The 18,502-nt window shown below is 55.8% G+C and overlaps 36 non-coding genes across 36 annotated transcripts; all 36 read right to left on the reverse strand.

The window, feature by feature from the left end:
* Window positions 1–208: 208 nt before the first annotated feature.
* On the reverse strand, window positions 209–327 carry LOC148922535 (5S ribosomal RNA). Its single transcript, XR_016133427.1, has one exon. It is a non-coding gene; the product is annotated as a 5S ribosomal RNA (ribosomal RNA).
* A 399-nt stretch (window positions 328–726) lies between these two features.
* LOC148922536 (5S ribosomal RNA) lies at window positions 727–845 on the reverse strand. Its single transcript, XR_016133457.1, has one exon. It is a non-coding gene; the product is annotated as a 5S ribosomal RNA (ribosomal RNA).
* Window positions 846–1,245: 400 nt separating this feature from the next.
* LOC148922537 (5S ribosomal RNA) lies at window positions 1,246–1,364 on the reverse strand. Its single transcript, XR_016133468.1, has one exon. It is a non-coding gene; the product is annotated as a 5S ribosomal RNA (ribosomal RNA).
* A 399-nt stretch (window positions 1,365–1,763) lies between these two features.
* LOC148922538 (5S ribosomal RNA) lies at window positions 1,764–1,884 on the reverse strand. Its single transcript, XR_016133446.1, has one exon. It is a non-coding gene; the product is annotated as a 5S ribosomal RNA (ribosomal RNA).
* Window positions 1,885–2,283: 399 nt separating this feature from the next.
* LOC148922539 (5S ribosomal RNA) lies at window positions 2,284–2,402 on the reverse strand. Its single transcript, XR_016133479.1, has one exon. It is a non-coding gene; the product is annotated as a 5S ribosomal RNA (ribosomal RNA).
* A 392-nt stretch (window positions 2,403–2,794) lies between these two features.
* On the reverse strand, window positions 2,795–2,913 carry LOC148922540 (5S ribosomal RNA). The gene has a single exon (XR_016133490.1). It is a non-coding gene; the product is annotated as a 5S ribosomal RNA (ribosomal RNA).
* Window positions 2,914–3,313: 400 nt separating this feature from the next.
* LOC148922541 (5S ribosomal RNA) lies at window positions 3,314–3,432 on the reverse strand. Its single transcript, XR_016133433.1, has one exon. It is a non-coding gene; the product is annotated as a 5S ribosomal RNA (ribosomal RNA).
* Window positions 3,433–3,832: 400 nt separating this feature from the next.
* Window positions 3,833–3,951, reverse strand: LOC148922542 (5S ribosomal RNA). Its single transcript, XR_016133444.1, has one exon. It is a non-coding gene; the product is annotated as a 5S ribosomal RNA (ribosomal RNA).
* A 400-nt stretch (window positions 3,952–4,351) lies between these two features.
* On the reverse strand, window positions 4,352–4,470 carry LOC148922543 (5S ribosomal RNA). The gene has a single exon (XR_016133449.1). It is a non-coding gene; the product is annotated as a 5S ribosomal RNA (ribosomal RNA).
* A 400-nt stretch (window positions 4,471–4,870) lies between these two features.
* Window positions 4,871–4,989, reverse strand: LOC148922544 (5S ribosomal RNA). The gene has a single exon (XR_016133450.1). It is a non-coding gene; the product is annotated as a 5S ribosomal RNA (ribosomal RNA).
* A 401-nt stretch (window positions 4,990–5,390) lies between these two features.
* Window positions 5,391–5,509, reverse strand: LOC148922545 (5S ribosomal RNA). The gene has a single exon (XR_016133451.1). It is a non-coding gene; the product is annotated as a 5S ribosomal RNA (ribosomal RNA).
* A 400-nt stretch (window positions 5,510–5,909) lies between these two features.
* Window positions 5,910–6,028, reverse strand: LOC148922546 (5S ribosomal RNA). The gene has a single exon (XR_016133452.1). It is a non-coding gene; the product is annotated as a 5S ribosomal RNA (ribosomal RNA).
* A 400-nt stretch (window positions 6,029–6,428) lies between these two features.
* On the reverse strand, window positions 6,429–6,547 carry LOC148922547 (5S ribosomal RNA). The gene has a single exon (XR_016133453.1). It is a non-coding gene; the product is annotated as a 5S ribosomal RNA (ribosomal RNA).
* A 401-nt stretch (window positions 6,548–6,948) lies between these two features.
* On the reverse strand, window positions 6,949–7,067 carry LOC148922548 (5S ribosomal RNA). The gene has a single exon (XR_016133454.1). It is a non-coding gene; the product is annotated as a 5S ribosomal RNA (ribosomal RNA).
* Window positions 7,068–7,467: 400 nt separating this feature from the next.
* On the reverse strand, window positions 7,468–7,586 carry LOC148922549 (5S ribosomal RNA). Its single transcript, XR_016133455.1, has one exon. It is a non-coding gene; the product is annotated as a 5S ribosomal RNA (ribosomal RNA).
* Window positions 7,587–7,987: 401 nt separating this feature from the next.
* On the reverse strand, window positions 7,988–8,106 carry LOC148922550 (5S ribosomal RNA). The gene has a single exon (XR_016133456.1). It is a non-coding gene; the product is annotated as a 5S ribosomal RNA (ribosomal RNA).
* Window positions 8,107–8,507: 401 nt separating this feature from the next.
* Window positions 8,508–8,626, reverse strand: LOC148922551 (5S ribosomal RNA). Its single transcript, XR_016133458.1, has one exon. It is a non-coding gene; the product is annotated as a 5S ribosomal RNA (ribosomal RNA).
* Window positions 8,627–9,026: 400 nt separating this feature from the next.
* On the reverse strand, window positions 9,027–9,145 carry LOC148922552 (5S ribosomal RNA). The gene has a single exon (XR_016133459.1). It is a non-coding gene; the product is annotated as a 5S ribosomal RNA (ribosomal RNA).
* Window positions 9,146–9,546: 401 nt separating this feature from the next.
* LOC148922553 (5S ribosomal RNA) lies at window positions 9,547–9,665 on the reverse strand. The gene has a single exon (XR_016133460.1). It is a non-coding gene; the product is annotated as a 5S ribosomal RNA (ribosomal RNA).
* A 400-nt stretch (window positions 9,666–10,065) lies between these two features.
* Window positions 10,066–10,184, reverse strand: LOC148922554 (5S ribosomal RNA). The gene has a single exon (XR_016133461.1). It is a non-coding gene; the product is annotated as a 5S ribosomal RNA (ribosomal RNA).
* Window positions 10,185–10,585: 401 nt separating this feature from the next.
* On the reverse strand, window positions 10,586–10,704 carry LOC148922555 (5S ribosomal RNA). Its single transcript, XR_016133462.1, has one exon. It is a non-coding gene; the product is annotated as a 5S ribosomal RNA (ribosomal RNA).
* Window positions 10,705–11,104: 400 nt separating this feature from the next.
* On the reverse strand, window positions 11,105–11,223 carry LOC148922556 (5S ribosomal RNA). Its single transcript, XR_016133463.1, has one exon. It is a non-coding gene; the product is annotated as a 5S ribosomal RNA (ribosomal RNA).
* A 401-nt stretch (window positions 11,224–11,624) lies between these two features.
* On the reverse strand, window positions 11,625–11,743 carry LOC148922557 (5S ribosomal RNA). The gene has a single exon (XR_016133464.1). It is a non-coding gene; the product is annotated as a 5S ribosomal RNA (ribosomal RNA).
* A 400-nt stretch (window positions 11,744–12,143) lies between these two features.
* Window positions 12,144–12,262, reverse strand: LOC148922558 (5S ribosomal RNA). Its single transcript, XR_016133465.1, has one exon. It is a non-coding gene; the product is annotated as a 5S ribosomal RNA (ribosomal RNA).
* Window positions 12,263–12,663: 401 nt separating this feature from the next.
* Window positions 12,664–12,782, reverse strand: LOC148922559 (5S ribosomal RNA). The gene has a single exon (XR_016133466.1). It is a non-coding gene; the product is annotated as a 5S ribosomal RNA (ribosomal RNA).
* A 400-nt stretch (window positions 12,783–13,182) lies between these two features.
* LOC148922560 (5S ribosomal RNA) lies at window positions 13,183–13,301 on the reverse strand. The gene has a single exon (XR_016133467.1). It is a non-coding gene; the product is annotated as a 5S ribosomal RNA (ribosomal RNA).
* A 400-nt stretch (window positions 13,302–13,701) lies between these two features.
* On the reverse strand, window positions 13,702–13,820 carry LOC148922561 (5S ribosomal RNA). The gene has a single exon (XR_016133469.1). It is a non-coding gene; the product is annotated as a 5S ribosomal RNA (ribosomal RNA).
* A 401-nt stretch (window positions 13,821–14,221) lies between these two features.
* Window positions 14,222–14,340, reverse strand: LOC148922562 (5S ribosomal RNA). The gene has a single exon (XR_016133470.1). It is a non-coding gene; the product is annotated as a 5S ribosomal RNA (ribosomal RNA).
* A 400-nt stretch (window positions 14,341–14,740) lies between these two features.
* On the reverse strand, window positions 14,741–14,859 carry LOC148922563 (5S ribosomal RNA). The gene has a single exon (XR_016133471.1). It is a non-coding gene; the product is annotated as a 5S ribosomal RNA (ribosomal RNA).
* A 401-nt stretch (window positions 14,860–15,260) lies between these two features.
* On the reverse strand, window positions 15,261–15,379 carry LOC148922564 (5S ribosomal RNA). The gene has a single exon (XR_016133472.1). It is a non-coding gene; the product is annotated as a 5S ribosomal RNA (ribosomal RNA).
* Window positions 15,380–15,779: 400 nt separating this feature from the next.
* On the reverse strand, window positions 15,780–15,898 carry LOC148922565 (5S ribosomal RNA). The gene has a single exon (XR_016133473.1). It is a non-coding gene; the product is annotated as a 5S ribosomal RNA (ribosomal RNA).
* Window positions 15,899–16,298: 400 nt separating this feature from the next.
* LOC148922566 (5S ribosomal RNA) lies at window positions 16,299–16,417 on the reverse strand. Its single transcript, XR_016133474.1, has one exon. It is a non-coding gene; the product is annotated as a 5S ribosomal RNA (ribosomal RNA).
* A 401-nt stretch (window positions 16,418–16,818) lies between these two features.
* On the reverse strand, window positions 16,819–16,937 carry LOC148922567 (5S ribosomal RNA). The gene has a single exon (XR_016133475.1). It is a non-coding gene; the product is annotated as a 5S ribosomal RNA (ribosomal RNA).
* Window positions 16,938–17,337: 400 nt separating this feature from the next.
* LOC148922568 (5S ribosomal RNA) lies at window positions 17,338–17,456 on the reverse strand. Its single transcript, XR_016133476.1, has one exon. It is a non-coding gene; the product is annotated as a 5S ribosomal RNA (ribosomal RNA).
* A 401-nt stretch (window positions 17,457–17,857) lies between these two features.
* LOC148922569 (5S ribosomal RNA) lies at window positions 17,858–17,976 on the reverse strand. The gene has a single exon (XR_016133477.1). It is a non-coding gene; the product is annotated as a 5S ribosomal RNA (ribosomal RNA).
* Window positions 17,977–18,376: 400 nt separating this feature from the next.
* LOC148922570 (5S ribosomal RNA) lies at window positions 18,377–18,495 on the reverse strand. The gene has a single exon (XR_016133478.1). It is a non-coding gene; the product is annotated as a 5S ribosomal RNA (ribosomal RNA).
* Window positions 18,496–18,502: the final 7 nt, after the last annotated feature.

Genomic DNA, 18,502 nt, shown 5'->3' on the forward strand with positions numbered 1-18,502 from the left:
AAGAGGCCGTTTCGAGCCATTTCGGCCACTTTTAGTTCGCGGCTACTGTTTTTCGGCACGTTTAAGGTTGTGGGACCCGCTCGTCACGGGCTCGTGGGGATTGCCGTACCTTTTTGTCCTCGCGCCCGCCAACCGCTAGTCGAGTTTCGGGCCGCAGCAAGACCAACTGAACGGAAATAGAAAAAAAAAATGAACGCACTCGCAAAAAGGGGTGCAACACGAGGACTTCCCAGGGGGTCACCCATCCTAGTACTACTCTCGCCCAAGCACGCTTAACTTCGGAGTTCTGATGGGATCCGGTGCATTAGTGCTGGTATGATCGCACCCGTCAATAGCCCCGCACTTTATTCTTTCATAGCGTACGCTCCCGTGCGCAGGTTCTGGTCCCCCACCCTTCAGACGGGCATAACTTTTGATCCGGAAGGAGTTACGGGACCCACAGCATATCACCGCGAAGCTCTCGCCGAGCCCCACGTGCTGAGCTACGGGTACAGCCCGTGGCTACTCCGGGAAGCAAAAAGAGGCCGTTTCGAGCCATTTCGGCCACTTTTAGTTCGCGGCTACTGTTTTTCGGCACGTTTAAGGTTGTGGGACCCGCTCGTCACGGGCTCGTGGGGATTGCCGTACCTTTTTGTCCTCGCGCCCGCCAACCGCTAGTCGAGTTTCGGGCCGCAGCAAGACCAACTGAACGGAAATAGAAAAAAAAAATGAACGCACTCGCAAAAAGGGGTGCAACACGAGGACTTCCCAGGGGGTCACCCATCCTAGTACTACTCTCGCCCAAGCACGCTTAACTTCGGAGTTCTGATGGGATCCGGTGCATTAGTGCTGGTATGATCGCACCCGTCAATAGCCCCGCACTTTATTCTTTCATAGCGTACGCTCCCGTGCGCAGGTTCTGGTCCCCCACCCTTCAGACGGGCATAACTTTTGATCCGGAAGGAGTTACGGGACCCACAGCATATCACCGCGAAGCTCTCGCCGAGCCCCACGTGCTGAGCTACGGGTACAGCCCGTGGCTACTCCGGGAAGCAAAAAGAGGCCGTTTCGAGCCATTTCGGCCACTTTTAGTTCGCGGCTACTGTTTTTCGGCACGTTTAAGGTTGTGGGACCCGCTCGTCACGGGCTCGTGGGGATTGCCGTACCTTTTTGTCCTCGCGCCCGCCAACCGCTAGTCGAGTTTCGGGCCGCAGCAAGACCAACTGAACGGAAATAAGAAAAAAAAAATGAACGCACTCGCAAAAAGGGGTGCAACACGAGGACTTCCCAGGGGGTCACCCATCCTAGTACTACTCTCGCCCAAGCACGCTTAACTTCGGAGTTCTGATGGGATCCGGTGCATTAGTGCTGGTATGATCGCACCCGTCAATAGCCCCGCACTTTATTCTTTCATAGCGTACGCTCCCGTGCGCAGGTTCTGGTCCCCCACCCTTCAGACGGGCATAACTTTTGATCCGGAAGGAGTTACGGGACCCACAGCATATCACCGCGAAGCTCTCGCCGAGCCCCACGTGCTGAGCTACGGGTACAGCCCGTGGCTACTCCGGGAAGCAAAAAGAGGCCGTTTCGAGCCATTTCGGCCACTTTTAGTTCGCGGCTACTGTTTTTCGGCACGTTTAAGGTTGTGGGACCCGCTCGTCACGGGCTCGTGGGGATTGCCGTACCTTTTTGTCCTCGCGCCCGCCAACCGCTAGTCGAGTTTCGGGCCGCAGCAAGACCAACTGAACGGAAATAGAAAAAAAAAATGAACGCACTCGCAAAAAGGGGTGCAACACGAGGACTTCCCAGGGGGTCACCCATCCTAGTACTACTCTCTCGCCCAAGCACGCTTAACTTCGGAGTTCTGATGGGATCCGGTGCATTAGTGCTGGTATGATCGCACCCGTCAATAGCCCCGCACTTTATTCTTTCATAGCGTACGCTCCCGTGCGCAGGTTCTGGTCCCCCACCCTTCAGACGGGCATAACTTTTGATCCGGAAGGAGTTACGGGACCCACAGCATATCACCGCGAAGCTCTCGCCGAGCCCCACGTGCTGAGCTACGGGTACAGCCCGTGGCTACTCCGGGAAGCAAAAAGAGGCCGTTTCGAGCCATTTCGGCCACTTTTAGTTCGCGGCTACTGTTTTTCGGCACGTTTAAGGTTGTGGGACCCGCTCGTCACGGGCTCGTGGGGATTGCCGTACCTTTTTGTCCTCGCGCCCGCCAACCGCTAGTCGAGTTTCGGGCCGCAGCAAGACCAACTGAACGGAAATAAAAAAAAAAAATGAACGCACTCGCAAAAAGGGGTGCAACACGAGGACTTCCCAGGGGGTCACCCATCCTAGTACTACTCTCGCCCAAGCACGCTTAACTTCGGAGTTCTGATGGGATCCGGTGCATTAGTGCTGGTATGATCGCACCCGTCAATAGCCCCGCACTTTATTCTTTCATAGCGTACGCTCCCGTGCGCAGGTTCTGGTCCCCCACCCTTCAGACGGGCATAACTTTTGATCCGGAAGGAGTTACGGGACCCACAGCATATCACCGCGAAGCTCTCGCCGAGCCCCACGTGCTGAGCTACGGGTACAGCCCGTGGCTACTCCGGGAAGCAAAAAGAGGCCGTTTCGAGCCATTTCGGCCACTTTTAGTTCGCGGCTACTGTTTTTCGGCACGTTTAAGGTTGTGGGACCCGCTCGTCACGGGCTCGTGGGGATTGCCGTACCTTTTTGTCCTCGCGCCCGCCAACCGCTAGTCGAGTTTCGGGCCGCAGCAAGACCAACTGAACGGAAATAAAAAAAAAAAATGTCGCAAAAAGGGGTGCAACACGAGGACTTCCCAGGGGGTCACCCATCCTAGTACTACTCTCGCCCAAGCACGCTTAACTTCGGAGTTCTGATGGGATCCGGTGCATTAGTGCTGGTATGATCGCACCCGTCAATAGCCCCGCACTTTATTCTTTCATAGCGTACGCTCCCGTGCGCAGGTTCTGGTCCCCCACCCTTCAGACGGGCATAACTTTTGATCCGGAAGGAGTTACGGGACCCACAGCATATCACCGCGAAGCTCTCGCCGAGCCCCACGTGCTGAGCTACGGGTACAGCCCGTGGCTACTCCGGGAAGCAAAAAGAGGCCGTTTCGAGCCATTTCGGCCACTTTTAGTTCGCGGCTACTGTTTTTCGGCACGTTTAAGGTTGTGGGACCCGCTCGTCACGGGCTCGTGGGGATTGCCGTACCTTTTTGTCCTCGCGCCCGCCAACCGCTAGTCGAGTTTCGGGCCGCAGCAAGACCAACTGAACGGAAATAAAAAAAAAAAAATGAACGCACTCGCAAAAAGGGGTGCAACACGAGGACTTCCCAGGGGGTCACCCATCCTAGTACTACTCTCGCCCAAGCACGCTTAACTTCGGAGTTCTGATGGGATCCGGTGCATTAGTGCTGGTATGATCGCACCCGTCAATAGCCCCGCACTTTATTCTTTCATAGCGTACGCTCCCGTGCGCAGGTTCTGGTCCCCCACCCTTCAGACGGGCATAACTTTTGATCCGGAAGGAGTTACGGGACCCACAGCATATCACCGCGAAGCTCTCGCCGAGCCCCACGTGCTGAGCTACGGGTACAGCCCGTGGCTACTCCGGGAAGCAAAAAGAGGCCGTTTCGAGCCATTTCGGCCACTTTTAGTTCGCGGCTACTGTTTTTCGGCACGTTTAAGGTTGTGGGACCCGCTCGTCACGGGCTCGTGGGGATTGCCGTACCTTTTTGTCCTCGCGCCCGCCAACCGCTAGTCGAGTTTCGGGCCGCAGCAAGACCAACTGAACGGAAATAAAAAAAAAAAAATGAACGCACTCGCAAAAAGGGGTGCAACACGAGGACTTCCCAGGGGGTCACCCATCCTAGTACTACTCTCGCCCAAGCACGCTTAACTTCGGAGTTCTGATGGGATCCGGTGCATTAGTGCTGGTATGATCGCACCCGTCAATAGCCCCGCACTTTATTCTTTCATAGCGTACGCTCCCGTGCGCAGGTTCTGGTCCCCCACCCTTCAGACGGGCATAACTTTTGATCCGGAAGGAGTTACGGGACCCACAGCATATCACCGCGAAGCTCTCGCCGAGCCCCACGTGCTGAGCTACGGGTACAGCCCGTGGCTACTCCGGGAAGCAAAAAGAGGCCGTTTCGAGCCATTTCGGCCACTTTTAGTTCGCGGCTACTGTTTTTCGGCACGTTTAAGGTTGTGGGACCCGCTCGTCACGGGCTCGTGGGGATTGCCGTACCTTTTTGTCCTCGCGCCCGCCAACCGCTAGTCGAGTTTCGGGCCGCAGCAAGACCAACTGAACGGAAATAAAAAAAAAAAAATGAACGCACTCGCAAAAAGGGGTGCAACACGAGGACTTCCCAGGGGGTCACCCATCCTAGTACTACTCTCGCCCAAGCACGCTTAACTTCGGAGTTCTGATGGGATCCGGTGCATTAGTGCTGGTATGATCGCACCCGTCAATAGCCCCGCACTTTATTCTTTCATAGCGTACGCTCCCGTGCGCAGGTTCTGGTCCCCCACCCTTCAGACGGGCATAACTTTTGATCCGGAAGGAGTTACGGGACCCACAGCATATCACCGCGAAGCTCTCGCCGAGCCCCACGTGCTGAGCTACGGGTACAGCCCGTGGCTACTCCGGGAAGCAAAAAGAGGCCGTTTCGAGCCATTTCGGCCACTTTTAGTTCGCGGCTACTGTTTTTCGGCACGTTTAAGGTTGTGGGACCCGCTCGTCACGGGCTCGTGGGGATTGCCGTACCTTTTTGTCCTCGCGCCCGCCAACCGCTAGTCGAGTTTCGGGCCGCAGCAAGACCAACTGAACGGAAATAAAAAAAAAAAAATGAACGCACTCGCAAAAAGGGGTGCAACACGAGGACTTCCCAGGGGGTCACCCATCCTAGTACTACTCTCGCCCAAGCACGCTTAACTTCGGAGTTCTGATGGGATCCGGTGCATTAGTGCTGGTATGATCGCACCCGTCAATAGCCCCGCACTTTATTCTTTCATAGCGTACGCTCCCGTGCGCAGGTTCTGGTCCCCCACCCTTCAGACGGGCATAACTTTTGATCCGGAAGGAGTTACGGGACCCACAGCATATCACCGCGAAGCTCTCGCCGAGCCCCACGTGCTGAGCTACGGGTACAGCCCGTGGCTACTCCGGGAAGCAAAAAGAGGCCGTTTCGAGCCATTTCGGCCACTTTTAGTTCGCGGCTACTGTTTTTCGGCACGTTTAAGGTTGTGGGACCCGCTCGTCACGGGCTCGTGGGGATTGCCGTACCTTTTTGTCCTCGCGCCCGCCAACCGCTAGTCGAGTTTCGGGCCGCAGCAAGACCAACTGAACGGAAATAAAAAAAAAAAAAATGAACGCACTCGCAAAAAGGGGTGCAACACGAGGACTTCCCAGGGGGTCACCCATCCTAGTACTACTCTCGCCCAAGCACGCTTAACTTCGGAGTTCTGATGGGATCCGGTGCATTAGTGCTGGTATGATCGCACCCGTCAATAGCCCCGCACTTTATTCTTTCATAGCGTACGCTCCCGTGCGCAGGTTCTGGTCCCCCACCCTTCAGACGGGCATAACTTTTGATCCGGAAGGAGTTACGGGACCCACAGCATATCACCGCGAAGCTCTCGCCGAGCCCCACGTGCTGAGCTACGGGTACAGCCCGTGGCTACTCCGGGAAGCAAAAAGAGGCCGTTTCGAGCCATTTCGGCCACTTTTAGTTCGCGGCTACTGTTTTTCGGCACGTTTAAGGTTGTGGGACCCGCTCGTCACGGGCTCGTGGGGATTGCCGTACCTTTTTGTCCTCGCGCCCGCCAACCGCTAGTCGAGTTTCGGGCCGCAGCAAGACCAACTGAACGGAAATAAAAAAAAAAAAATGAACGCACTCGCAAAAAGGGGTGCAACACGAGGACTTCCCAGGGGGTCACCCATCCTAGTACTACTCTCGCCCAAGCACGCTTAACTTCGGAGTTCTGATGGGATCCGGTGCATTAGTGCTGGTATGATCGCACCCGTCAATAGCCCCGCACTTTATTCTTTCATAGCGTACGCTCCCGTGCGCAGGTTCTGGTCCCCCACCCTTCAGACGGGCATAACTTTTGATCCGGAAGGAGTTACGGGACCCACAGCATATCACCGCGAAGCTCTCGCCGAGCCCCACGTGCTGAGCTACGGGTACAGCCCGTGGCTACTCCGGGAAGCAAAAAGAGGCCGTTTCGAGCCATTTCGGCCACTTTTAGTTCGCGGCTACTGTTTTTCGGCACGTTTAAGGTTGTGGGACCCGCTCGTCACGGGCTCGTGGGGATTGCCGTACCTTTTTGTCCTCGCGCCCGCCAACCGCTAGTCGAGTTTCGGGCCGCAGCAAGACCAACTGAACGGAAATAAAAAAAAAAAAATGAACGCACTCGCAAAAAGGGGTGCAACACGAGGACTTCCCAGGGGGTCACCCATCCTAGTACTACTCTCGCCCAAGCACGCTTAACTTCGGAGTTCTGATGGGATCCGGTGCATTAGTGCTGGTATGATCGCACCCGTCAATAGCCCCGCACTTTATTCTTTCATAGCGTACGCTCCCGTGCGCAGGTTCTGGTCCCCCACCCTTCAGACGGGCATAACTTTTGATCCGGAAGGAGTTACGGGACCCACAGCATATCACCGCGAAGCTCTCGCCGAGCCCCACGTGCTGAGCTACGGGTACAGCCCGTGGCTACTCCGGGAAGCAAAAAGAGGCCGTTTCGAGCCATTTCGGCCACTTTTAGTTCGCGGCTACTGTTTTTCGGCACGTTTAAGGTTGTGGGACCCGCTCGTCACGGGCTCGTGGGGATTGCCGTACCTTTTTGTCCTCGCGCCCGCCAACCGCTAGTCGAGTTTCGGGCCGCAGCAAGACCAACTGAACGGAAATAAAAAAAAAAAAAATGAACGCACTCGCAAAAAGGGGTGCAACACGAGGACTTCCCAGGGGGTCACCCATCCTAGTACTACTCTCGCCCAAGCACGCTTAACTTCGGAGTTCTGATGGGATCCGGTGCATTAGTGCTGGTATGATCGCACCCGTCAATAGCCCCGCACTTTATTCTTTCATAGCGTACGCTCCCGTGCGCAGGTTCTGGTCCCCCACCCTTCAGACGGGCATAACTTTTGATCCGGAAGGAGTTACGGGACCCACAGCATATCACCGCGAAGCTCTCGCCGAGCCCCACGTGCTGAGCTACGGGTACAGCCCGTGGCTACTCCGGGAAGCAAAAAGAGGCCGTTTCGAGCCATTTCGGCCACTTTTAGTTCGCGGCTACTGTTTTTCGGCACGTTTAAGGTTGTGGGACCCGCTCGTCACGGGCTCGTGGGGATTGCCGTACCTTTTTGTCCTCGCGCCCGCCAACCGCTAGTCGAGTTTCGGGCCGCAGCAAGACCAACTGAACGGAAATAAAAAAAAAAAAATGAACGCACTCGCAAAAAGGGGTGCAACACGAGGACTTCCCAGGGGGTCACCCATCCTAGTACTACTCTCGCCCAAGCACGCTTAACTTCGGAGTTCTGATGGGATCCGGTGCATTAGTGCTGGTATGATCGCACCCGTCAATAGCCCCGCACTTTATTCTTTCATAGCGTACGCTCCCGTGCGCAGGTTCTGGTCCCCCACCCTTCAGACGGGCATAACTTTTGATCCGGAAGGAGTTACGGGACCCACAGCATATCACCGCGAAGCTCTCGCCGAGCCCCACGTGCTGAGCTACGGGTACAGCCCGTGGCTACTCCGGGAAGCAAAAAGAGGCCGTTTCGAGCCATTTCGGCCACTTTTAGTTCGCGGCTACTGTTTTTCGGCACGTTTAAGGTTGTGGGACCCGCTCGTCACGGGCTCGTGGGGATTGCCGTACCTTTTTGTCCTCGCGCCCGCCAACCGCTAGTCGAGTTTCGGGCCGCAGCAAGACCAACTGAACGGAAATAAAAAAAAAAAAAATGAACGCACTCGCAAAAAGGGGTGCAACACGAGGACTTCCCAGGGGGTCACCCATCCTAGTACTACTCTCGCCCAAGCACGCTTAACTTCGGAGTTCTGATGGGATCCGGTGCATTAGTGCTGGTATGATCGCACCCGTCAATAGCCCCGCACTTTATTCTTTCATAGCGTACGCTCCCGTGCGCAGGTTCTGGTCCCCCACCCTTCAGACGGGCATAACTTTTGATCCGGAAGGAGTTACGGGACCCACAGCATATCACCGCGAAGCTCTCGCCGAGCCCCACGTGCTGAGCTACGGGTACAGCCCGTGGCTACTCCGGGAAGCAAAAAGAGGCCGTTTCGAGCCATTTCGGCCACTTTTAGTTCGCGGCTACTGTTTTTCGGCACGTTTAAGGTTGTGGGACCCGCTCGTCACGGGCTCGTGGGGATTGCCGTACCTTTTTGTCCTCGCGCCCGCCAACCGCTAGTCGAGTTTCGGGCCGCAGCAAGACCAACTGAACGGAAATAAAAAAAAAAAAAATGAACGCACTCGCAAAAAGGGGTGCAACACGAGGACTTCCCAGGGGGTCACCCATCCTAGTACTACTCTCGCCCAAGCACGCTTAACTTCGGAGTTCTGATGGGATCCGGTGCATTAGTGCTGGTATGATCGCACCCGTCAATAGCCCCGCACTTTATTCTTTCATAGCGTACGCTCCCGTGCGCAGGTTCTGGTCCCCCACCCTTCAGACGGGCATAACTTTTGATCCGGAAGGAGTTACGGGACCCACAGCATATCACCGCGAAGCTCTCGCCGAGCCCCACGTGCTGAGCTACGGGTACAGCCCGTGGCTACTCCGGGAAGCAAAAAGAGGCCGTTTCGAGCCATTTCGGCCACTTTTAGTTCGCGGCTACTGTTTTTCGGCACGTTTAAGGTTGTGGGACCCGCTCGTCACGGGCTCGTGGGGATTGCCGTACCTTTTTGTCCTCGCGCCCGCCAACCGCTAGTCGAGTTTCGGGCCGCAGCAAGACCAACTGAACGGAAATAAAAAAAAAAAAATGAACGCACTCGCAAAAAGGGGTGCAACACGAGGACTTCCCAGGGGGTCACCCATCCTAGTACTACTCTCGCCCAAGCACGCTTAACTTCGGAGTTCTGATGGGATCCGGTGCATTAGTGCTGGTATGATCGCACCCGTCAATAGCCCCGCACTTTATTCTTTCATAGCGTACGCTCCCGTGCGCAGGTTCTGGTCCCCCACCCTTCAGACGGGCATAACTTTTGATCCGGAAGGAGTTACGGGACCCACAGCATATCACCGCGAAGCTCTCGCCGAGCCCCACGTGCTGAGCTACGGGTACAGCCCGTGGCTACTCCGGGAAGCAAAAAGAGGCCGTTTCGAGCCATTTCGGCCACTTTTAGTTCGCGGCTACTGTTTTTCGGCACGTTTAAGGTTGTGGGACCCGCTCGTCACGGGCTCGTGGGGATTGCCGTACCTTTTTGTCCTCGCGCCCGCCAACCGCTAGTCGAGTTTCGGGCCGCAGCAAGACCAACTGAACGGAAATAAAAAAAAAAAAAATGAACGCACTCGCAAAAAGGGGTGCAACACGAGGACTTCCCAGGGGGTCACCCATCCTAGTACTACTCTCGCCCAAGCACGCTTAACTTCGGAGTTCTGATGGGATCCGGTGCATTAGTGCTGGTATGATCGCACCCGTCAATAGCCCCGCACTTTATTCTTTCATAGCGTACGCTCCCGTGCGCAGGTTCTGGTCCCCCACCCTTCAGACGGGCATAACTTTTGATCCGGAAGGAGTTACGGGACCCACAGCATATCACCGCGAAGCTCTCGCCGAGCCCCACGTGCTGAGCTACGGGTACAGCCCGTGGCTACTCCGGGAAGCAAAAAGAGGCCGTTTCGAGCCATTTCGGCCACTTTTAGTTCGCGGCTACTGTTTTTCGGCACGTTTAAGGTTGTGGGACCCGCTCGTCACGGGCTCGTGGGGATTGCCGTACCTTTTTGTCCTCGCGCCCGCCAACCGCTAGTCGAGTTTCGGGCCGCAGCAAGACCAACTGAACGGAAATAAAAAAAAAAAAATGAACGCACTCGCAAAAAGGGGTGCAACACGAGGACTTCCCAGGGGGTCACCCATCCTAGTACTACTCTCGCCCAAGCACGCTTAACTTCGGAGTTCTGATGGGATCCGGTGCATTAGTGCTGGTATGATCGCACCCGTCAATAGCCCCGCACTTTATTCTTTCATAGCGTACGCTCCCGTGCGCAGGTTCTGGTCCCCCACCCTTCAGACGGGCATAACTTTTGATCCGGAAGGAGTTACGGGACCCACAGCATATCACCGCGAAGCTCTCGCCGAGCCCCACGTGCTGAGCTACGGGTACAGCCCGTGGCTACTCCGGGAAGCAAAAAGAGGCCGTTTCGAGCCATTTCGGCCACTTTTAGTTCGCGGCTACTGTTTTTCGGCACGTTTAAGGTTGTGGGACCCGCTCGTCACGGGCTCGTGGGGATTGCCGTACCTTTTTGTCCTCGCGCCCGCCAACCGCTAGTCGAGTTTCGGGCCGCAGCAAGACCAACTGAACGGAAATAAAAAAAAAAAAAATGAACGCACTCGCAAAAAGGGGTGCAACACGAGGACTTCCCAGGGGGTCACCCATCCTAGTACTACTCTCGCCCAAGCACGCTTAACTTCGGAGTTCTGATGGGATCCGGTGCATTAGTGCTGGTATGATCGCACCCGTCAATAGCCCCGCACTTTATTCTTTCATAGCGTACGCTCCCGTGCGCAGGTTCTGGTCCCCCACCCTTCAGACGGGCATAACTTTTGATCCGGAAGGAGTTACGGGACCCACAGCATATCACCGCGAAGCTCTCGCCGAGCCCCACGTGCTGAGCTACGGGTACAGCCCGTGGCTACTCCGGGAAGCAAAAAGAGGCCGTTTCGAGCCATTTCGGCCACTTTTAGTTCGCGGCTACTGTTTTTCGGCACGTTTAAGGTTGTGGGACCCGCTCGTCACGGGCTCGTGGGGATTGCCGTACCTTTTTGTCCTCGCGCCCGCCAACCGCTAGTCGAGTTTCGGGCCGCAGCAAGACCAACTGAACGGAAATAAAAAAAAAAAAATGAACGCACTCGCAAAAAGGGGTGCAACACGAGGACTTCCCAGGGGGTCACCCATCCTAGTACTACTCTCGCCCAAGCACGCTTAACTTCGGAGTTCTGATGGGATCCGGTGCATTAGTGCTGGTATGATCGCACCCGTCAATAGCCCCGCACTTTATTCTTTCATAGCGTACGCTCCCGTGCGCAGGTTCTGGTCCCCCACCCTTCAGACGGGCATAACTTTTGATCCGGAAGGAGTTACGGGACCCACAGCATATCACCGCGAAGCTCTCGCCGAGCCCCACGTGCTGAGCTACGGGTACAGCCCGTGGCTACTCCGGGAAGCAAAAAGAGGCCGTTTCGAGCCATTTCGGCCACTTTTAGTTCGCGGCTACTGTTTTTCGGCACGTTTAAGGTTGTGGGACCCGCTCGTCACGGGCTCGTGGGGATTGCCGTACCTTTTTGTCCTCGCGCCCGCCAACCGCTAGTCGAGTTTCGGGCCGCAGCAAGACCAACTGAACGGAAATAAAAAAAAAAAAAATGAACGCACTCGCAAAAAGGGGTGCAACACGAGGACTTCCCAGGGGGTCACCCATCCTAGTACTACTCTCGCCCAAGCACGCTTAACTTCGGAGTTCTGATGGGATCCGGTGCATTAGTGCTGGTATGATCGCACCCGTCAATAGCCCCGCACTTTATTCTTTCATAGCGTACGCTCCCGTGCGCAGGTTCTGGTCCCCCACCCTTCAGACGGGCATAACTTTTGATCCGGAAGGAGTTACGGGACCCACAGCATATCACCGCGAAGCTCTCGCCGAGCCCCACGTGCTGAGCTACGGGTACAGCCCGTGGCTACTCCGGGAAGCAAAAAGAGGCCGTTTCGAGCCATTTCGGCCACTTTTAGTTCGCGGCTACTGTTTTTCGGCACGTTTAAGGTTGTGGGACCCGCTCGTCACGGGCTCGTGGGGATTGCCGTACCTTTTTGTCCTCGCGCCCGCCAACCGCTAGTCGAGTTTCGGGCCGCAGCAAGACCAACTGAACGGAAATAAAAAAAAAAAAATGAACGCACTCGCAAAAAGGGGTGCAACACGAGGACTTCCCAGGGGGTCACCCATCCTAGTACTACTCTCGCCCAAGCACGCTTAACTTCGGAGTTCTGATGGGATCCGGTGCATTAGTGCTGGTATGATCGCACCCGTCAATAGCCCCGCACTTTATTCTTTCATAGCGTACGCTCCCGTGCGCAGGTTCTGGTCCCCCACCCTTCAGACGGGCATAACTTTTGATCCGGAAGGAGTTACGGGACCCACAGCATATCACCGCGAAGCTCTCGCCGAGCCCCACGTGCTGAGCTACGGGTACAGCCCGTGGCTACTCCGGGAAGCAAAAAGAGGCCGTTTCGAGCCATTTCGGCCACTTTTAGTTCGCGGCTACTGTTTTTCGGCACGTTTAAGGTTGTGGGACCCGCTCGTCACGGGCTCGTGGGGATTGCCGTACCTTTTTGTCCTCGCGCCCGCCAACCGCTAGTCGAGTTTCGGGCCGCAGCAAGACCAACTGAACGGAAATAAAAAAAAAAAAAATGAACGCACTCGCAAAAAGGGGTGCAACACGAGGACTTCCCAGGGGGTCACCCATCCTAGTACTACTCTCGCCCAAGCACGCTTAACTTCGGAGTTCTGATGGGATCCGGTGCATTAGTGCTGGTATGATCGCACCCGTCAATAGCCCCGCACTTTATTCTTTCATAGCGTACGCTCCCGTGCGCAGGTTCTGGTCCCCCACCCTTCAGACGGGCATAACTTTTGATCCGGAAGGAGTTACGGGACCCACAGCATATCACCGCGAAGCTCTCGCCGAGCCCCACGTGCTGAGCTACGGGTACAGCCCGTGGCTACTCCGGGAAGCAAAAAGAGGCCGTTTCGAGCCATTTCGGCCACTTTTAGTTCGCGGCTACTGTTTTTCGGCACGTTTAAGGTTGTGGGACCCGCTCGTCACGGGCTCGTGGGGATTGCCGTACCTTTTTGTCCTCGCGCCCGCCAACCGCTAGTCGAGTTTCGGGCCGCAGCAAGACCAACTGAACGGAAATAAAAAAAAAAAAATGAACGCACTCGCAAAAAGGGGTGCAACACGAGGACTTCCCAGGGGGTCACCCATCCTAGTACTACTCTCGCCCAAGCACGCTTAACTTCGGAGTTCTGATGGGATCCGGTGCATTAGTGCTGGTATGATCGCACCCGTCAATAGCCCCGCACTTTATTCTTTCATAGCGTACGCTCCCGTGCGCAGGTTCTGGTCCCCCACCCTTCAGACGGGCATAACTTTTGATCCGGAAGGAGTTACGGGACCCACAGCATATCACCGCGAAGCTCTCGCCGAGCCCCACGTGCTGAGCTACGGGTACAGCCCGTGGCTACTCCGGGAAGCAAAAAGAGGCCGTTTCGAGCCATTTCGGCCACTTTTAGTTCGCGGCTACTGTTTTTCGGCACGTTTAAGGTTGTGGGACCCGCTCGTCACGGGCTCGTGGGGATTGCCGTACCTTTTTGTCCTCGCGCCCGCCAACCGCTAGTCGAGTTTCGGGCCGCAGCAAGACCAACTGAACGGAAATAAAAAAAAAAAAATGAACGCACTCGCAAAAAGGGGTGCAACACGAGGACTTCCCAGGGGGTCACCCATCCTAGTACTACTCTCGCCCAAGCACGCTTAACTTCGGAGTTCTGATGGGATCCGGTGCATTAGTGCTGGTATGATCGCACCCATCAATAGCCCCGCACTTTATTCTTTCATAGCGTACGCTCCCGTGCGCAGGTTCTGGTCCCCCACCCTTCAGACGGGCATAACTTTTGATCCGGAAGGAGTTACGGGACCCACAGCATATCACCGCGAAGCTCTCGCCGAGCCCCACGTGCTGAGCTACGGGTACAGCCCGTGGCTACTCCGGGAAGCAAAAAGAGGCCGTTTCGAGCCATTTCGGCCACTTTTAGTTCGCGGCTACTGTTTTTCGGCACGTTTAAGGTTGTGGGACCCGCTCGTCACGGGCTCGTGGGGATTGCCGTACCTTTTTGTCCTCGCGCCCGCCAACCGCTAGTCGAGTTTCGGGCCGCAGCAAGACCAACTGAACGGAAATAAAAAAAAAAAAAATGAACGCACTCGCAAAAAGGGGTGCAACACGAGGACTTCCCAGGGGGTCACCCATCCTAGTACTACTCTCGCCCAAGCACGCTTAACTTCGGAGTTCTGATGGGATCCGGTGCATTAGTGCTGGTATGATCGCACCCGTCAATAGCCCCGCACTTTATTCTTTCATAGCGTACGCTCCCGTGCGCAGGTTCTGGTCCCCCACCCTTCAGACGGGCATAACTTTTGATCCGGAAGGAGTTACGGGACCCACAGCATATCACCGCGAAGCTCTCGCCGAGCCCCACGTGCTGAGCTACGGGTACAGCCCGTGGCTACTCCGGGAAGCAAAAAGAGGCCGTTTCGAGCCATTTCGGCCACTTTTAGTTCGCGGCTACTGTTTTTCGGCACGTTTAAGGTTGTGGGACCCGCTCGTCACGGGCTCGTGGGGATTGCCGTACCTTTTTGTCCTCGCGCCCGCCAACCGCTAGTCGAGTTTCGGGCCGCAGCAAGACCAACTGAACGGAAATAAAAAAAAAAAAATGAACGCACTCGCAAAAAGGGGTGCAACACGAGGACTTCCCAGGGGGTCACCCATCCTAGTACTACTCTCGCCCAAGCACGCTTAACTTCGGAGTTCTGATGGGATCCGGTGCATTAGTGCTGGTATGATCGCACCCGTCAATAGCCCCGCACTTTATTCTTTCATAGCGTACGCTCCCGTGCGCAGGTTCTGGTCCCCCACCCTTCAGACGGGCATAACTTTTGATCCGGAAGGAGTTACGGGACCCACAGCATATCACCGCGAAGCTCTCGCCGAGCCCCACGTGCTGAGCTACGGGTACAGCCCGTGGCTACTCCGGGAAGCAAAAAGAGGCCGTTTCGAGCCATTTCGGCCACTTTTAGTTCGCGGCTACTGTTTTTCGGCACGTTTAAGGTTGTGGGACCCGCTCGTCACGGGCTCGTGGGGATTGCCGTACCTTTTTGTCCTCGCGCCCGCCAACCGCTAGTCGAGTTTCGGGCCGCAGCAAGACCAACTGAACGGAAATAAAAAAAAAAAAAATGAACGCACTCGCAAAAAGGGGTGCAACACGAGGACTTCCCAGGGGGTCACCCATCCTAGTACTACTCTCGCCCAAGCACGCTTAACTTCGGAGTTCTGATGGGATCCGGTGCATTAGTGCTGGTATGATCGCACCCGTCAATAGCCCCGCACTTTATTCTTTCATAGCGTACGCTCCCGTGCGCAGGTTCTGGTCCCCCACCCTTCAGACGGGCATAACTTTTGATCCGGAAGGAGTTACGGGACCCACAGCATATCACCGCGAAGCTCTCGCCGAGCCCCACGTGCTGAGCTACGGGTACAGCCCGTGGCTACTCCGGGAAGCAAAAAGAGGCCGTTTCGAGCCATTTCGGCCACTTTTAGTTCGCGGCTACTGTTTTTCGGCACGTTTAAGGTTGTGGGACCCGCTCGTCACGGGCTCGTGGGGATTGCCGTACCTTTTTGTCCTCGCGCCCGCCAACCGCTAGTCGAGTTTCGGGCCGCAGCAAGACCAACTGAACGGAAATAAAAAAAAAAAAATGAACGCACTCGCAAAAAGGGGTGCAACACGAGGACTTCCCAGGGGGTCACCCATCCTAGTACTACTCTCGCCCAAGCACGCTTAACTTCGGAGTTCTGATGGGATCCGGTGCATTAGTGCTGGTATGATCGCACCCGTCAATAGCCCCGCACTTTATTCTTTCATAGCGTACGCTCCCGTGCGCAGGTTCTGGTCCCCCACCCTTCAGACGGGCATAACTTTTGATCCGGAAGGAGTTACGGGACCCACAGCATATCACCGCGAAGCTCTCGCCGAGCCCCACGTGCTGAGCTACGGGTACAGCCCGTGGCTACTCCGGGAAGCAAAAAGAGGCCGTTTCGAGCCATTTCGGCCACTTTTAGTTCGCGGCTACTGTTTTTCGGCACGTTTAAGGTTGTGGGACCCGCTCGTCACGGGCTCGTGGGGATTGCCGTACCTTTTTGTCCTCGCGCCCGCCAACCGCTAGTCGAGTTTCGGGCCGCAGCAAGACCAACTGAACGGAAATAAAAAAAAAAAAATGAACGCACTCGCAAAAAGGGGTGCAACACGAGGACTTCCCAGGGGGTCACCCATCCTAGTACTACTCTCGCCCAAGCACGCTTAACTTCGGAGTTCTGATGGGATCCGGTGCATTAGTGCTGGTATGATCGCACCCATCAATAGCCCCGCACTTTATTCTTTCATAGCGTACGCTCCCGTGCGCAGGTTCTGGTCCCCCACCCTTCAGACGGGCATAACTTTTGATCCGGAAGGAGTTACGGGACCCACAGCATATCACCGCGAAGCTCTCGCCGAGCCCCACGTGCTGAGCTACGGGTACAGCCCGTGGCTACTCCGGGAAGCAAAAAGAGGCCGTTTCGAGCCATTTCGGCCACTTTTAGTTCGCGGCTACTGTTTTTCGGCACGTTTAAGGTTGTGGGACCCGCTCGTCACGGGCTCGTGGGGATTGCCGTACCTTTTTGTCCTCGCGCCCGCCAACCGCTAGTCGAGTTTCGGGCCGCAGCAAGACCAACTGAACGGAAATAAAAAAAAAAAAAATGAACGCACTCGCAAAAAGGGGTGCAACACGAGGACTTCCCAGGGGGTCACCCATCCTAGTACTACTCTCGCCCAAGCACGCTTAACTTCGGAGTTCTGATGGGATCCGGTGCATTAGTGCTGGTATGATCGCACCCGTCAATAGCCCCGCACTTTATTCTTTCATAGCGTACGCTCCCGTGCGCAGGTTCTGGTCCCCCACCCTTCAGACGGGCATAACTTTTGATCCGGAAGGAGTTACGGGACCCACAGCATATCACCGCGAAGCTCTCGCCGAGCCCCACGTGCTGAGCTACGGGTACAGCCCGTGGCTACTCCGGGAAGCAAAAAGAGGCCGTTTCGAGCCATTTCGGCCACTTTTAGTTCGCGGCTACTGTTTTTCGGCACGTTTAAGGTTGTGGGACCCGCTCGTCACGGGCTCGTGGGGATTGCCGTACCTTTTTGTCCTCGCGCCCGCCAACCGCTAGTCGAGTTTCGGGCCGCAGCAAGACCAACTGAACGGAAATAAAAAAAAAAAAATGAACGCACTCGCAAAAAGGGGTGCAACACGAGGACTTCCCAGGGGGTCACCCATCCTAGTACTACTCTCGCCCAAGCACGCTTAACTTCGGAGTTCTGATGGGATCCGGTGCATTAGTGCTGGTATGATCGCACCCGTCAATAGCCCCGCACTTTATTCTTTCATAGCGTACGCTCCCGTGCGCAGGTTCTGGTCCCCCACCCTTCAGACGGGCATAACTTTTGATCCGGAAGGAGTTACGGGACCCACAGCATATCACCGCGAAGCTCTCGCCGAGCCCCACGTGCTGAGCTACGGGTACAGCCCGTGGCTACTCCGGGAAGCAAAAAGAGGCCGTTTCGAGCCATTTCGGCCACTTTTAGTTCGCGGCTACTGTTTTTCGGCACGTTTAAGGTTGTGGGACCCGCTCGTCACGGGCTCGTGGGGATTGCCGTACCTTTTTGTCCTCGCGCCCGCCAACCGCTAGTCGAGTTTCGGGCCGCAGCAAGACCAACTGAACGGAAATAAAAAAAAAAAAAATGAACGCACTCGCAAAAAGGGGTGCAACACGAGGACTTCCCAGGGGGTCACCCATCCTAGTACTACTCTCGCCCAAGCACGCTTAACTTCGGAGTTCTGATGGGATCCGGTGCATTAGTGCTGGTATGATCGCACCCGTCAATAGCCCCGCACTTTATTCTTTCATAGCGTACGCTCCCGTGCGCAGGTTCTGGTCCCCCACCCTTCAGACGGGCATAACTTTTGATCCGGAAGGAGTTACGGGACCCACAGCATATCACCGCGAAGCTCTCGCCGAGCCCCACGTGCTGAGCTACGGGTACAGCCCGTGGCTACTCCGGGAAGCAAAAAGAGGCCGTTTCGAGCCATTTCGGCCACTTTTAGTTCGCGGCTACTGTTTTTCGGCACGTTTAAGGTTGTGGGACCCGCTCGTCACGGGCTCGTGGGGATTGCCGTACCTTTTTGTCCTCGCGCCCGCCAACCGCTAGTCGAGTTTCGGGCCGCAGCAAGACCAACTGAACGGAAATAAAAAAAAAAAAATGAACGCACTCGCAAAAAGGGGTGCAACACGAGGACTTCCCAGGGGGTCACCCATCCTAGTACTACTCTCGCCCAAGCACGCTTAACTTCGGAGTTCTGATGGGATCCGGTGCATTAGTGCTGGTATGATCGCACCCGTCAATA

The sequence above is a fragment of the Salvia hispanica genome, unplaced genomic scaffold, assembly GCF_029641045.1.
Source record: "Salvia hispanica isolate PSC_SH4W2 unplaced genomic scaffold, Shi_PSC_v1 Unplaced_Contig_0027, whole genome shotgun sequence".
In the NCBI taxonomy this organism is placed as follows: Eukaryota; Viridiplantae; Streptophyta; class Magnoliopsida; order Lamiales; family Lamiaceae; genus Salvia; species Salvia hispanica.